Source organism: Adiantum capillus-veneris, chromosome 6 (assembly GCF_014529385.1).
Source record: "Adiantum capillus-veneris isolate H3 chromosome 6, ASM1452938v2, whole genome shotgun sequence".
Taxonomy (NCBI): Eukaryota; Viridiplantae; Streptophyta; class Polypodiopsida; order Polypodiales; family Pteridaceae; genus Adiantum; species Adiantum capillus-veneris.
The window spans coordinates 153,784,104-153,800,829 of record NC_140936.1 but is presented as its reverse complement, the minus strand read 5'-3'; the positions used below and the strand labels follow the sequence as shown (position 1 = coordinate 153,800,829).

The 16,726-nt window shown below is 40.7% G+C and overlaps 1 pseudogene across 1 annotated transcript; it reads left to right on the top strand.

Annotated features, from left to right (window-relative positions):
* The first annotated feature begins 342 nt into the window (after positions 1–342).
* On the top strand, positions 343–1,779 carry LOC147456524 (uncharacterized; annotated as a pseudogene). The gene is made up of 5 exons (XR_015188301.1): positions 343–502; positions 586–699; positions 776–851; positions 989–1,142; positions 1,451–1,779. The product of XR_015188301.1 is annotated as an uncharacterized LOC147456524 (transcript).
* The last annotated feature ends 14,947 nt before the right edge of the window (positions 1,780–16,726 follow it).

The window sequence follows — 16,726 nt, the reverse complement described above, 5'->3', positions numbered from 1 at the left end:
CTCCCAGAATGTCACCTACGACCCGGCTGAGTGTGTTTATGCCTCTGATGCTGCACCATGCAGTGTCTCAGTCAGTAAAGTGGTGCACTCCTCCACTGAGAGGCCAGGACCAGCTGTGCATAGAGGGCTATAGATCTCCTCTGTATACACTGAGTCAGTCTCTGGTGCAAATGTATAGCGGGTATGTAGAGAGAGAGAGAGAGAGAGAGAGAGAGAGAGAGAGAGAGAGAGAGAGAGAGAGAGAGAGCTTGGTCTTTTTCATTTGTTGTGGCATGCCTAGAACGCAAGTTACAGCAGTCGTGTATCCACACATATGCCTGTGTGTACATGAAGCGGACTTGATGGACAGTTTTGTTGATACATTACGGGTTTATTCTGTGCAGTCTAATTTCCACCAATTATCTTGGACATTATTTTCTCACTCGATCGCTTCTACCCCTTCTACAAAGAAGTAGAGTGCCTGCACGCATAGTAAATGTAGGATCATTTACACACCTTTGTGGTAAGAATTTACTCCCATTTCTTGCTGAATATGTTTTCCAAAAGCTACCATGCACTGAATTAGCTCCAGCTTTGTTACAACAGTTCAAAATTTTGATGGGCTCTTTTCCCTTCTTCTGAGGAGAGAGGTGCAGAAAAGAATGCATTCATCAAAAGTTCCAGTTTACCAGATTGCCTACATATACGAAACATCAAAGTGTAATGGTTTCTTTTTTGCATTGTTTGTTTTGAGTATAGAAGAGAAGATTGAACTGTTGTTTGGGTGCTTTTGCAGTGTTTATGGTAATGTTTACATATGAGTTGCATCGACGTCTCTCTACTGGAACATTGCCAATGCAAGTAACTGCTGTGTGAGTAATATAGATTCGTGTCACATGTGAAGTACAGCCTTGCTTCCCAAATATTGTTCTCCTTTGTTGTCTATAAAGCATGCATCTGGCTCAAAAAGACCTGTAATGTGGTGTGTTGTTCTGCTCGTCATAAACAGCGTTGCAGACCCAGGAATAGTACAGACAGCTATTTTCAGAGAGCTTCCGACGTGGTTCTCAACATGCATATTTATCTTGCTAAGAAGTGCATTTCTCCTTCAATCACCTACAGTGGGATGCAAAGCTGTGGTCAATGCAGCTTTGGCTCCTCCAGTATGTATTCTAATTAGCGCCAGTTTCAATTTTTTTTATTGAGCATGCAATGATATTTCCGTCCAAGAGAAATCCACAATATAAAATTTATTGTCGGAAAAGGTCCGTGTTTCCGAATAATTATGGTTTTAAATTTCCTTGTGCTGCTAGGCTTCTCATTACCCAAGGCTTCTCTCATGTTTATAAGCTTCATAGTCTCATCATAGATTGAATTTTCTGCTTGAACCATAACGTGACTACCATAAATGTGCCCCCATGTGTAGTTTGTCAATTTTCTTAGCCTGTATTTTTCTGCGTTTCTTATGCAGAGTGTGTCAGGAGAATACTTCTTTGGAGGAGAAGGGTGTAGGGTAGCGTCCTCTACATTATCCTACAATACTCAATTTGCGGCTGACCTATGGAACTTGTCAGACAAGCTCTTCAATGATGCCGTTTGTCGACTCAGAACTCTTTAATACCAAATTACCATTGTAAAGCAGCTTTAGAATTCAGAAAGGGTTGCTGTATGAAAGGTGAATGAGTATATACTCTTTTTGCACTTCCATGGGCACGTGCACATACTTACAGATGATGCTTTAGTTACTCAGGAAGGACCTTAATGTAGAAATTCAATGCAAAATCAAGAAATCTCTCTCTCAAACGGATGGGCATTACATTTGCAAATGCTCGGTGTACTAAGATATTTGGGGGAATTGGTGTTGCGTGTATCAAGAGGATTTGTTTCACTACGGCAAGTCATGCACTGGATAGGAGATGTTTTGGGTTCATCCTCTTGAAACTCCACAGATGTTGAACAACATAGGCTTGGCTTATCTAGGCATAGCACAGTTACCAACTTCTTCATTGTCACACCCGAGCACAAGTACAATTAGTAACACCCTGCTACCTTCACCATGGATAGAGGTATGCACTGGATAGAGCAATGGTGATCGAAGTGAGATTCCCACTCCCACACATGCCAAGGCATCCCCTTCATGCAACATACATCTTCCCAGGAGATCCTGTACTGAGAGAGATTTGCTAGGACAGCTTGTATATCGGGCAGTCTCAGTGTAGTTTAAGGAAAGCAAGAATTAGCCTTTAGCTTGAGGCTTGTTTTGTTTTGCCTCCATGAGAGACATCTTGCATTGTACAATCTGTTTCACATTGGCTTATTAGAGACATTAGTATGTATATCCCCTGCCCCTGGCAGTCCTTTCTTTCCCCTCTCCCTCTCCAGAAACAAATGCTTCTAGTTGAGGTATTCACCACATGATCTAAGGCAGATGGTCAATTCTGAGAACATGGGTGAAGTATGAAGTGCGAAAAGATTATACGATGCACTTCTACTTTTGAATCTTGGAAATCAAAGTTAGAAAATTGCATGTGTGGACAAGATACTAAGATCTCCCAGGAGCAATTGCTGAAGTCAGTTGTTGAGAAGGATTGAAGGCATAGATAAAGTGGATAAAACTTGCTAAAAAGTAAAAAGCTAGCTCCTTTTCTTCTCCTATTCTTTATATGATAAATTGGAGAAAGAGAAGAGAAGGAACGAACTAGCTTGAAATGTATGAATTGTGGATTGGAAAGAGTACGAAAGAAGATGCGATCGCTTTATCGAAAAAATTGGGAAAAGGGCCAATATGCACATGGAGAGTAAGATAGGATGCCTCAATGGAGAAATTACTTATATGAAGGTTGTTGATTTTGACAAAGAATTTTCTTACATTGACATGTTATAACCACATTGGATTAGTGGTTGGATAATTAGCAATGCACAATTTTAAGTAAAGCAAACTAAGCAGGACAATGAAGGGAGATTAAAGGAGATGGTGGAGTGAGATGCTTCTACACAAATGGCCCTGAAGTGCCTTCGTGAACGGCCAATTGCCTCACTGACCTAAATACAAAAAACCTAACTCCAAAACCCATCACATGTGCCTTGAAGGGTGACAAAACATTTTTGGGTAAAGTGCTCACTCATAGTCAAGCATCATATATTGTTGAGACTACAAAGGTGGGAAAATAGATTGTTCATAAAGATGGAATTGTGATCATCATGAGGAACGGTGCATGACCTTCTTGGGGAAGTCATTGTCAGAAATATCATGTGTGCTCAAGAGATTACTAATAACACCAGTATTTACATGCTACGTTTATAGTTTGGGTGTCTTTTAAAAACCTTCCACCCTTCCTTTACAGAGGAGGAGATTGATGCCATGGTGTAGCTACTCATGAAAGTTTGTGATGTAACTTGAAGTGGCAACCTATCTGAGAGATCACGTTTTGGGAGAAAGGCTACCCACCTTGGCTATAATACTTTCTTATCTCGATATATTTTAGGCAATAGTTACCTTAGGCATTCATATTAAAAATTTGAATCATATGACAATGTTGCTACTCTCCTAGGTCTTCTAGGCTATAGATGTACATAAATATTTCATTTCATTTCGTTATGTGTTGACACTAGGGACTATGATATCATTGCTAGGTTATTGGGTGATGCTCATTAAATGTTCTGCTATGGAGGAGATTGATGTTATACTGCAAAGAGCCGTTTCAATGATGTCACTCCCCTCGAATAAAAAAGATTAAAAGATCAAATTGCCCTCCATATCTAGTCATTTTGCAAACATAATCATCTCTTCAACATACAACTTTTCTTGAAGCTGACTTTCAAAGTGGTTTCAAGTGTGATCTCTTCTATCCTTTGATGCACCTACAAATCTGTTACAAAAGAAGTGTGACACACTAGCTAGGGAACTGAGGGAATGCAATTCCACCTTAGCTTAAGTTCATGATAATGTACAATTCACCTCATCAATAGGAATTGATGTTTTAACATATGCTTCAAAAAGGAATGGTTGCATTAAGTAGAAGGGAGCAACTTGCAATTACAAAACATGATATGTAGTTATCCTACATGGTAAGTCCGAGGCAACAATTTTTCTATGAACATAAGAGGACAAGAGGTGGGATAGTGTAGTAAACACAAATGGTTGTGAGGATCAAGTTAGATTCTTGCTAAGCAATAATAGGTGAAAGAGCTTCATCTCATGCTTCTTTAAAGCCCAAGTTGCGAGAGGCTAATTACATACTACAAACTCGTAACTCTTCAATTGGCTAAATGCATGCTAAGGTGGAACACTAACTAACTATTTAGTTTGGTCCTAAAAAAAGTTGGGTGTACGATTAAATTTTTTGTCAAATATGTTGAAATTTTACAGAGGCTAGAGTTTTAAAATCTACTCATCAAGATCTTTCAAATGGTATATAGCATCATAGGGTATGTGATAAACTCTAAAAGAAAAGCTAGTAAGGAGCTAAGCTAGTTGTGTCCGGAACAAGCTTTTTGTTGAGACCACCTTATCATGCTTTCACCCAACTAGGAACTAAAATCAAAGAGATGCAACACCACACACAGTCCCTTTTTATCCTTTTTTGAGGTCGAGATGTTTATAGCTACCTATAGGGAGTGAGGGTTGTTTTGTGGCTGTGCCCAGCCATTGTGAAACAATTTTCTCAGGTCGGGATATTTTAGCCATGGTTAGCCGAGGGTTTTGGCTTAGTTCCATGGCCATGTCAACTCCTTTCAATGCCAAGAGAGAGATGATGTCTCTACATAAGCACCTAAACATAGTGTCACTTAGTCACATAATCTCTTGAAGTTTGTACCTTTTGGACGATAGTAGGTTGTTCGCATTGTCACGGATGACCTACCACATTCAAATAGATTTAATAACATTTCAGAGGAAGTGTTTGTTTTCTCCCTCCTCATACTAGATATATTTGGGCCTTTGGTAAAAGATTGTTTTCTCTTATATAAATCATAATCTTAGACTCACGCCAGAATATAAAAGGATGAATATATTGCCTTAGGTTTTATTCTCAATACTTATCTCTCCAGATCCTTGAAAACACACTTTCCACAACTTTCTTACTTCCAAGGCAACCATGGCTTGAGCCATGGAGAGCTAAATCTCCATTTCAAATGAGGCTATAATGTGTTTGCATATCATGTTGAACTCCATCTCTATCATCGAGTTAAATTTTTTAAAGGTTACTATTCCTTAAAACATGAATAAGGGATCTTAGGGATGGTCTACAAAAGAGAAGAAGGATAACATATGATTGCTCATTCAAGCAACCCTCTCTTTTCAAGAATGGGAACAAACACAATGAGGCCTTTGAACCACTTGGTTCCTTTCCACTAGGTAAAAAACACAAATAAAAGTCAATGCATGATGTTTAAATGAGATTGGTCCCCAGCATTTCATCACATTTTTCATGTGAGGCAGTCTCGGCACACTCAGTTGTGGACATGGTGGATATTGGGACTGTTGGAGTGGTTTCCGCACATCTTGTAGTCCCTGATGTAGACCATCTACAAAAGGTGCTTATGGAATTAAAAATCATACTTGAGTGAGTTTATGATGCTTATCTAATTTCTATTCTTAATTCATTGGACATTCATTCAATCTTCTTACGCATTGCAAACCACGTGAGTATGGATCGTGCCAAGATCTAGATGGTACAAGAGTGGCCAACTCCCACGACGGTACATGATGTACGTAGCTTTTTGGGATTATGTTTCTATTATCAAAGGTTTATATGAGACTTTGCTCAAGTAGCAGGACCACTCCATGACCTAACAAGGAAGAAGATCCCTTTCAAATGGGGAGGCACCTTTGGCGAGCTAAAGTATTCATTAATCCATGGACCTTTTTTGGATAGTGCCAAACTTAAAGAAACCATTCGAGGTTCATTGCGATGCTTCAAGCGATTGCATCGGCGCAATGCTTATCCAAGAAGCGCATGTAGTGGCTTATAAAAGTAGATGGCTTAAAGATGTAGAATTGCATGCCTCAATCTATGGGAAGGAACTTATGGTTGTGATTCATGCCTTGTATACCTGGAAGCATTATCTTCTAGGAGCGGATTTTGTGATCAAAATTGATCATCGGAGTTTATAGTATTTTCTCACACAACAAAAACTATTTGAGAAGCAGATGAGATGGGCCAACTTTTTTTCCATGCTTCACTTCTAGATCCTTCATACGGCTAGGAGAAAGAATGTGGTTGCGGACGCATTATCTAGATGGCCTAGGATGAATGCCATTACTTTTGTACATCACCAGGAACTGGAATCACTCCCGGATTTTATCGGACTTTGTGATCAAGGTAGTGTGCACTTTTGAGAAAATCATGCTTTCTCTCCTTGGCATACAACTTGTGTTGACATAATAAGTTGAATGAGTTTAGAAAATTTTGTAAATGCTCCTGTTTGGTAGCACTATAGACAAGGATGTCATAAAGAAAGATGATAACAAACATGCCCATGTATGGTTTTAGAACACTATGCATACATGTCATAAACATAGTTGGGGCATTGGTCAAGCCAAAAGGTGTTGGGGTAAAGGTTGTGTGCCTCTTACCCCGTTCGAACATGCCAGAGGCGTCCGACCGCCCATCACTTGTACACACCATATTCTTTACTAGATAGAAAAATAAGGGGCTCTCTCACACACATTGTGGTGAGCTGCTCCACCCACATTACGTTCTCTCTCTCTCTCTCTCTCTCTCTCTCTCTCCATCCACACATGCACTACATTCATGCACTCACAATTGGTATCAGAGCGCACAAAACGATCATGGAGATCACGACAATGTTGAGAGCGTCGAGGTGATAGCTTGCTCACTCTTGGTGGTGGGGAGATCAAAAAATCTTGGAAGCTTTGTGAGAAACACAATGGGAGCTTGTGGAAACTCAGCTGAGAGTGATGTTTGCTCTTGTGAAAGCTCAAAAGAGAGTGTGGAAGATTTTGTATAGGTGAAGGTGTTGCCCTAAAAACTGTGTATGCAACAACACTGTTTTGCAACAAAAATTTGACGGAGTAGAAAGTCATTTTTCAGCTTGTTTTTCAAGATCTTTACTAGAACATTGTGGTCTACAACTTTCCAGTTGAAAGTTTTTCTAAATATGCACCAATTTTGTTGTAAGTTTGGCAGACCGTCTGCAGGTCGATTGTAGACAGTTGCATATTTTTACACGTCTGTTTTGACCTGTAAAAACAACTCATTTCATGCCCATTCCCTCAGCTCTCTACCCTTTTTTTTTAGATCTGAAACTTTACAGAAGAAACTTTTTGCAAATTTCTCATCAATTTTTTTATATTCAACTACTGGTTGTATACAATTTTTTTTAGGTTTTCTGTTTTCACGCAGTGTACGAGTTTGATGCACTTTTGAAAGCACGGCAGGTGCTCAACGTTGGGTGCATATATTTCTGAGGTTGAAGATGCAATTTCAGCTTGTGAAGAGCTTGAGGTTTGAGATTTTTTGGTAGATTTGGGTAAAGAAACACGGAGGCGTTTACAGACCATCGAAGCGGCTTCTTGAGAGACGCGGTTTTCCGAGCACACAGATGGAGCTTCTTTCATAGGTTTTCACAGGAAACTTTGGCAACAATCTTGTGCTGACGTTTACAGACCATCTAAGCAGACCCGATTTTTCGAGCACACAGGTGAAGCTTCTTTCATAGGTTTGCACAGGAAACTTTGGCAACAATCTTGTGCTTTGGTTTATGATATTTGCAGGCAGATTTGCATATGGTGATGGTGCATGGTTGATGCCCATTTTACATGCATTTCAAGAGAGCACTTTTGTGTGCCAGGGAGCTCTCTTGATTGTATTGTTTCTGCATTGATGAGTTTTTGGATTGCACCTCTTTTGGCACTTATTTATGCGTGAGCACTCCATCGATGTATGTTGAGTGTGGATTGCCATTGTATGTCACGTTGTGGAGCCATTTTGGAATTTCTACTCATTGGCATTGAGTAGTGTTATGGTTTATGGTTTGAGATTTGCATTGAGATTTTACTCATTTTGCAGGGGAGACTCTGTTTTGATTTCTTGCCATAGTTTTGGCTTAATTCCCATACACTCTTTTGATGTATTTGCAGTTATTAGATTGAGACGGTGATTCTCTCTTGTTTGGTTGACTTTTCTCCCACATTGATGGACATATGGTTGTTTTTGGACACTGATTGGTGTTCCTGTGTACACTTTCGCAAGAGTGAGATTTTTGTATGCTTGTAGTGGCTACAAGTAGATGGTGGATATTTCCAGGCGAGCAATTTTTGGTGAGGCTCATTAGGAATCAAGCGAGCAGATTCCTAAACAGATTCTCTCTTTCTCCTTCTCTATCTCTCTCGCACAATTTTGCTAGTCTCCACTCCTTCTTTTTCTTCTCTCTATCTCTCTGAGAGAGAGAGAGAGAGAGAGAGAGAGAGAGAGAGAGAGAGAGAGAGAGAGAAGAGAGAGAGAGAGAGAGACGGAGGGTAGAGATAGACAATGAGGTATTAGGGAGGTTGAGACATAGAAAAAGATATTCCACCTTTCAAATTGTTTCAAAAACAACAGAGACAAGGGTACTTGAAACAAGAACATCCATTAATCATAGAACATTACATTTTATTGCACTTGCATTACATAGGCAAGAAGCGTTCAAGGCCTGGTTTTAGGAGTAGTTGTGCTACCCTCGAAAGGGCAAAAGAAGATTCACCACATTCCCTAGTTGCTGGGTCATTTGCTCCTCATGCTCCTCTATGATGAGCCCAATCTTCTTCCAACAAGAGAAAGCGAATTGTCCCTTTTAGTTCAAGCTGAGCAAGGTCCACATATTGAGTTCTATGCGGCAATGATAGAGGAAATACACATTGATTGTTGCCTTCAGAGCCTCCCTAAACCAATCGGCTCCATACAACGCCTCTCTGTTGGGAATGGCTTCCATGGCATCCCACGCAGACTTGATTTTATTCTCAAGATCGTTGGACATCGTGAAAAGTAAGAGAAGCACGCTACAGTAGCTAGTGGACACTTTTACAAAAATAATTCAATTTATAGCAATTGTGGGAATATTATATTATTACTTTATTCACGATGTGACACATAAACAACCACTTTCCAAATCTGAAAAAAACTGCAAAACAATGTACCAAAATGTGGCCATCATAAGATATAAAATTAGAACTTGGTAGAGTTTTCCATTTTGTGAATTGAAATTCAAAAAGTGAGAAACGACAAATGTTATGTGTCCATGCCTGGATAGGTCCGGCCTTGGCTCAGTGTCCTTAAGATATTAGCATCTGTCAAAATTGGTTGATGGATGAACATGTTCTCATTTTGGCTTAACCCTAGGACACACATATAAATAAAATACAAATGTTTACATGCAAGATATGGTTTTTTCTTCGACACCCGTTCAATGAAGTCTGGATATGTGCACGATGGCTGGTTGCAAGTACAAACATTGTACAACCTGACATGACCATCTTCACTTTTGGTCTCTACTTTGAAGACCTCATGAACACCATCTGCCGCAAATATCTCTTCTACGACATTGGCTCTCTACGCTAGCGCTAAAATGATCTTGCGAGCAGCGTCCTCAAAAATGAAAGCCTGATTCCGTACACACACACCATCTTGCACTGTGGCTCATGCACTACCTTGAGGAGTTGATGTATCTTTTGACTTGAAAGGAGAGTTGGTAATATTTTGTGCAGGAACAACAGGTGTTACATTAGAGATTCCTTCTTTCCTGAACTCCACTTGATACCCCCCTTCATGCAATATTTGCACCTTATCCTCATATAGGTTGGTGCCCACATGCACGGGCCAAGTGTGTGGTGGATGCTGAGGCTACGGCTCATGTTCTAGTCTACTATATGGTAATGCAAGACATGATCCGGACAAAACCAAAACCACTGGCGCACCACAATATTTGGATGCTTTCAATATGCTTCAAAAGATAGAGCCGTTATACCAAGTCTTCAACCTGCAATATTGCTTCCACACCTTCCTCCTCCTCTTGGCGTGCCGCCACATGTGACTCTACTACCTTGTGGAGTTTGGAGCATGGCCCACATTGCCTCATTGACCTTGCGTTCCACTAAATATTGCCCACCCGAACCTATACTTTACTTTGGGGTTTGTGATATCCCTTCTTGTGCAAAGTTGATCTTACGGGGTCTTCCACACCTTGCGATCTTTTGTGACCGAGTTGTACTCAGGCCTATGCGATGCATCATCTTCCACATTGATTACCTCATTTGGCTTGCGTTTTTGCCTTGATGTCTCCTTATATCCTATCAATGGAGTCGGTTGTTTATACACTGGAGTGCCCTCGGTAGCCTCGTTCATTGCTCTTATTACTTGACTGGGACGTTTTTCATGGCGAAATGCAAGCTTTTGTATTGATGGACCCTTCCCAATGTGTTTTCCATGGTTGTATGAAATGGCCTTTGTGCTCTGTAAGATGGAATTTTCAAGGTCGGTTGTACATGCTATAATGAAATGTGTTTACAAAAACCCTCCCCTACTCCAGCTGCCATGCTTGCTCTTCGCAAGGTTTGTGCGTGGAGTGTTTGGTCCATTAGAGTTTCTTTCTACACACGTCATAATGCCACTGCATGTGCAATATGAATTTCCCAACAACTATGCCATGAATCCATGTTGGAATGTTACGGTCTATGCAATGACCATTACGCCACCATTGGCGTATCAGATGAGCTTTGCTGATGCAGCCTCTTTTTTTGGTGCTTGCCTCCACTTCTCACACATATCTTTATGTGTTTGTTGAGAAGCTTGCGCCACATACTTCATTGTGTGTTGATTCAAGCTTTGCTTCCAATGGAAAAGACAAGAACGCTCTCGATCGCTCATTGTATCGGTCTTGTCGCCACCATTGAAAACAATTCGAATTGCAGTCCACTTTGCTGGAGATTCATCCGCCATGAAGCCAAAGATATTAGCTCTGTCACACCCACATGATAAGATTAGATCATTGAGGCACTCCCAAAACAGACATTGTGTTTCCATGTCTTCCTGTTTCATTTCACAAGTTGCAATAGTCAAAAGGTCTTGCATGCTGCAAACAAATTGTTAGAGAGAGAGAGTCAAAGGAAACCCACAATGATGTCAAGGTGCGCCATGTACCTTGGATCATAGACATGACAGGACATAGTCACCCAATCGTCAACACGTCTGGTGTGATCAAACTGGATCCACACATGTCGAAGATCGCCATCCCTATCTTGTCTCATTTGATTCACCAGGTCCACACCGGATGCTGGACCGATTGTGGACATTTTGAAGACATAACATTTCTTCCCCTCCATACCTTGACCAGGAAACCTGATTCCATAAAAAAAGTCATATGTGCAGTCTCGCTTCAGCTTTAGGAGTGCATCAATGCCAAAAGATTCTTTGTCAACCCCTCTTCGTAAACTAGATACTGACCTTCAAAACCTAGCAACGTTCATAGTGTTCAGAGAAAAAATAATTTAGCATAACGTTTTGCATTGAAATAAGAATCTCGGAAATGCACATACCAATTATCTTGCACCAATGTCCCCAACTCCTTAGCGATGCAAATAGGTGTTGCTCAAATAAAATTCCTCCGTTGGTGTTGTTGCAAAGAAGTGTTGTACTTATAATTTCTTTTGCCAAACACATTTGAACCTTCCTGGCTCCTGCATGTGGGTCAGCAGTCAAAATCCTTTGCACCATCACCTTGGTGTTGTCCGTTAGTGTTTTGGATGTGCCGCTGCACACATCGTGTCTATGTGTGCCACGATGAATCATGACTCTGGTGGCGGTCTCATCGGATGGCATGACATAGTATACCACACAATCACATGTTGCAATATAGAAATCAATTGCCTTGCAAAAGTGGCATGTAAGGCTCTTATCTCCAATCTTACAATATTTTCCAGGTGTAGTTGCCTTTTGTATGTACCCGTTGAAATGACTTATATTGGGAATATGATAATTAGCCAAGCAGGCACATTGTTCATTCATGCACTTCAGAGATCCTAGGCAATGACTAAGATGCACAACACCCGAGAAAACTATATTGGACATTTGTGGCTTCGACCACAAATGAGGATCATACTTATGCTCCATTGCATCCATATGGTGCAACCTCCCCATGGTAGGTGGAAATTCTTAAACAAGATCACCATTGTAAGCCCTTGGAATCTTTGTAACTTGTTCCACTTGTTGTATTTGCATTAAAAGCTTTGTCAGTGTACCCTTCTTTTTGGCCTGCAGAAGTTTCTCTCTTGTACTCCTTTTGAACCTTTTTGGAAGCAAAACTCGAGGTGGGGTGCAAATATCTACTAACTCCTTTTGAGCGAAGTGCACCTCTGACGAACTATCCACAATGGCAATGGGAGTCATGTTAGGTGAGCTTGCATAGTGTGCTTGATGGAACACGTTGACTTTGAATTTACGTGAAAGCTGTTCATCCTGTACATAGATGAATTCACCCAAATTGTTGAGCGTCCTTTCAAGAGGAAAATTCATCTCAATATCACTAACTTTGATCACTGCATCTAAAATTGTAAATTGCATTGGAGAAATTATTTCTAAAAGAAATGCTCCAATCAAACCTACATGCACACACAAGCAAAAGAGGGCAGTCACACAAGATTAGAGAGGGATTAACCACTAATTAGTTAAGATCTAGCTAATCTAAGAATCATATGCAATCATAAGAAGCATGAGAGAGGCATAGTGAAAGAGAATGAATCATATGATTAGTGTTAATCAAGTCTCGTGAGCAAGGAGAAGCTCAAGGACTCCATAGCCACACACCTCAAGAGATCTCACCAAAGAGTGCTCTCAACAAATGAGCTTGAGAACCCTAATTTCTTTTACACACTACCTTATGTACCTATGGTAAAAATATGCAATGTCCGGGCGTCCAAGGCCTTTAGGGCTCCACCACTTACTGAATCTGCTACCTAGGCCCACTAACTGACCTGTTCTTTACAGCTTGGAACTCCCATTGAGCCCGTAACACATTAAAAATATTACAATGGCTTGAAATAAATCGGAAATTTACAATACGTGACCATTTTGGGAAAATGTGAAAAATGTGTAACTCCAATTTTACTGCTTATTTGTATTCATCCTTGATGTGCATCCATACATCTTTGGTCTTTAGCAACTCCTATGTTGACTCAGTTAACATTCCCCCTTCCGATTTTAGTACCCATCCTCGGGCACTGTTGAAAAGTGTCCATGGAGGTTTTGGAAGGTTTTTTGATTGGTAGTTGATGGTTTGATTGTCTTCATTTGTCGTTGAATTTGTTGATGAGGTTCAATTTGTTGCAGCATCTTCATTGGTCCGAATATGTTTGATGTGAGAGATGATGTTGCATTTATCCACTGTAATAGCATAATGATGAGGTTGCTGTTTATTTATGAAAAGTATATACAAGGGAAGTAGAATGATGAGGTTCTAAATTAGGGTCTAATACCTAAATGACCAAAGGAAAAAAACCCAGTGGGAAAAAAGTGCCTTTGCGATAAGCGCATTATTGAAGTACTTATTAGCATGGGAAATATTAATAAAGTATAGAAGGGATTATTTGTTGATAGATATGGAATTAAAAAATGTGATATCTGTGAAAGTTTATTGGGCCGACGCCAATTTTCCAAGGTCAGCACCAAGCGATGGGGAGCGTTGGGAAGTCACCAAGTCTCCTATTCGCTCGGTGCTGACTCCACTATCGCATGTAATGATTTTAACCCCAAGGTCAGTACCAAGCGCTAGGGAACGTCCCCAAGCGTCCCATTCGCCCCGTATTGACTCAACTGTCGTATGTAATGACTTTAAGAGCAAGGTCAACACCAAGTGATAGGGAGCGTAGGACAGTCCCCAAGCTTCCTATTTGCCCACCAGTAGTGACTCAACGATATTTTTGTAATCACATCACCATGGTCTTCATCGTCGGTTACACCAAGGTCAACACCAAGTGATAGGGAGCGCTGGGAAATCCCCAAGCTTCCTATTCGCTCAGTATTGACTCCACTGAATTTTGTCTTTCCGTTGTCGGTTATCATGCCCCAAGGTCTTTTCCATCGCATGTAATGGCTTTAACACTTAGGTCAACACCAAGCGATAGGGAGCGTTGGGCAATTCCCAAGCTTCTTATTCGCTCAGTAGTTACCCCACTGCATGACTTTGTTGGTTAGCATGACACTGGTTTACCAATTCTAGTCTACTCAAGGTGCATAGGTGGAAGCAAAAAAGAGTGTCTAATGCATATGTCCAATAATGGAACATCCTATTTATGCATACAAAGAAATACATGGAAAACAATATGCCGTGCAAGAAAGATTTTAAGAGGTTCTTCAGAAAGATGGTGTAGCTATAAAAGCATATGACATGGCTTTGCAAGCTGGCACCCCTTTAAGAATGGTTTTCATTGATGAGGATATGTGCTCTCATCTTACTGTTCGCTGTGTGTGAGTGTTGGACTCTACGACACTCCACCAATTGTAAGTTAATAGACTTCAACTCTTATGCTCATCTCATCTAGCATGAGCAACACGACTTAGATATGCTCAACTCTTCCAGCTTGAGCATAAGCCTAATAACTATGACTCTTAGCACAGAGTTATTATGACTTGAAGATTTGGGACTAATGCTTTGCTCATTTTATGGCTCAGCAACTCAACTGACTATGCCAAAGAGTGGTTTTTGCACCCTGGCGACTTGACTTTGTACATTCTTGAGCTTACTACAAACATTATGAAGGGAATGGGGTCTAAGGGGGCCTCTTTATTTGCCATGGGATTAAAAAGGAGATTATGGAAGGGAAAAATGGGTGGATGCCATGTGGACTGAAATGGTGGGTATGGCAGGGCTTAAAAGTAAGCGGTCAAACTTGTACTCTTTTATAAAATACAAAGAGAAAATCTCTTATAAATTAAAAAAAATGAACTTTTCTAAATAATTGAGTAAAAACCAATCCTTTCTCTCTCTACTGGCTGCCAGTTTCTCCCCCCCTCTCTCCTAGAACGGGTCTCCTCCAAAAACGTGCTGATCATTCCCTCCCTCTCTCTCTACTGTACACACTCTCACTTCTCTTCACTTCACCTTGTTTCTCTTTCCTTCCTTTCAGTTTTCCCTTCCAAAAGCTCTGTAGCAGAAGTTTGAACCTCCTTTCGCTCCTCAAGCTTACTACATTCTTGAGGGCTGCATTTTCCTCAAACTGAAGTTCTCCATTACTCCATGGGTTCACTAAACACCTCTAGCTAAAGCTGAAGTATACAGCATATCCTTCTGCTACATCATCCCTCTTTCTTTCCTCAACAGGTTTCTTGCTCCTTCTCCATAAAGCTCTCTAGAGAGGATCTACTTCCCTCTCAAGATTTGCAACATTTCTTCCACATTAAGCCAACAAGCAGGTGGAGCAGTATAACAGTAAGTGGCATCATTCACCTTTGTGTGCATCAAGATTCTTGCTCTTTATACAGTTGAGAACATGGATGTGCAATGTTTAATCATAAGTGTTTGTGTGTAGGTTGTGCCACTATTTCCCATGGCATCATCAAGTACTCAATGACCTAGGAGTGTCATTGATTCCATTCCATGCAGCAATGTACAAGACAATGGATATTGAGTGATGATGGAGTTAAAATGAATGATGTGGGTGACAATGCAGCCCAGCTCAAGAGGTGTACACAAGGTCTCAAGGAGACACATGGCTTCTCGAGCACACCATTGGAAGGGAAGAATCATGGAGTTCAAGCAAACACAAGATGGCAAGAGGCTTGCGAAGGTGCAGCATGTATACGTTGCTTCACAACTGACGCTAGAGACAGCAGTGGCTCCATCGCGGTTTCTTGCAAATTGTAATTTTTACTCCTCTTGCAAGTTTTTCAGTTATCTATTTAGTATTTCTGCCTTGTGTGTTGCTTTTGATGACTGTAAGATTTCCATAGCTTTTTGTTCATGTTTACATATGTTTTTCCATCCGTTTTTTTGTGGAGTGGGAGCCAATAGAGTCCTTCACTGGAACTTTTGAGGCCATCCACACTGAGCTTGGCAAATTGCTCTATGCTGGTTGTCAGTCCTTTGAGCTTGCCTCACGTGACATTTTTTTTAATGATCATACTTATGTCACACCTAGGCGAAATGGATATGGTAATCTATCTTTGGTTCACTCGCCAACCTTGGAGAGTTTGGAATGGCCTAAGCCAGCTAGTGCCTTGATCGCAACAACCAAAAGGAGAATCGATGTGGATGTGCAAGCAGCAATGCAGTGCACCTATGGTTCCCATAAAGCCATGGTAACATGGTTTATGTCTCTTCATGTGTTTGTGTTTATATTTCGACTTCAGAGTGTTCATAGGACACCAACAATGTGGACTTGCAAAGGGGAAAGTGCGATCAACGGGTTTCTTGCAGCTGGATGGGAAACTAAGGTGGTCAACCACCAAGGAGATAGAATCAAGTGCTCTGTAGTTGCTGACAACGTGGTGTTCAGATACCATATTGCAAAGCAAAGCTTGTCGATGGTCTTTCCCTATAGAAGATGGAAGCCGACAATGGGAGGCACTAGACTCTGAGGTTGCTGCTAGAGAATCAGTTGACCTGCAAATACATCTCCACGACGATGCAATGCAGCAGATTATTGTGAACAATGACTAGCATCTTAGTCACCTTTGCGAGTATCTTAATATCATATATACCTTGCCCAAGCAATATCTCTTTGTAATCAATGAAAAGATTGTTCACTTCAGAAAAG